Source organism: Megascapheus bottae, chromosome 2, assembly GCF_031878675.1.
Source record: "Megascapheus bottae isolate mThoBot1 chromosome 2, mThoBot2.hap1, whole genome shotgun sequence".
NCBI classification, from domain to species: domain Eukaryota; kingdom Metazoa; phylum Chordata; class Mammalia; order Rodentia; family Geomyidae; genus Megascapheus; species Megascapheus bottae.
In genome coordinates this window covers 1,824,980-1,825,585 of record NC_143510.1, presented here as the reverse complement: position 1 = coordinate 1,825,585, position 606 = coordinate 1,824,980, and positions in this window count along the sequence as shown.

Below are 606 nucleotides of genomic sequence, written 5' to 3'. Positions count from 1 at the left end.
GGCACACACGCTTCACCTGGGTGCCAGACACGCGTGTGCACCCCCCCACTTCTCTGGGTGCAGTGCATGCCACCCCCCCAACCTTTTCTCAGCTCCCAGCCAGATGGTGAAACACCATGGAGCTCAGATCCTTAGACCCCGGTGGGTTTAACGGTGATTGAGAACGAAGAGCCCCTCGTAACAGGAGGCATCTGAGGATGCTGGGTGCCACGGAGCTCGGGGAAGATGTTCCATCAAGGTGCCTTGGTCCTTTCCAGACATGGGGACAGTGGCTGTCTCTGCGTGGTATGTTGGAGTTGTATCGTTTGGATGTGAGGGCTGCCTGACGAGGCCATGGGGCTGGCAAAAAAAAAAAAAAAATCCAACAGCTGCAAGGAGATTTAGAAACACAGTCCCTGGTGTCTGATATTTAGGCTTTGAAATTGAGTCCAGGTAAATATTTATTTGTAACTTCTGCCACCTATTGGCAAACTTTGAAAACGACACGATTCACTAGGAATTTCGTGTGCATTCCTCTGTGTGTGTGTGTGTGTGTGTGTGTGTGTGTGTGTGTGTGTGTGAGTGTCCTGGTGCTGGGGCTTAAAAGGTCCTGGGTGCTGTCTTAGA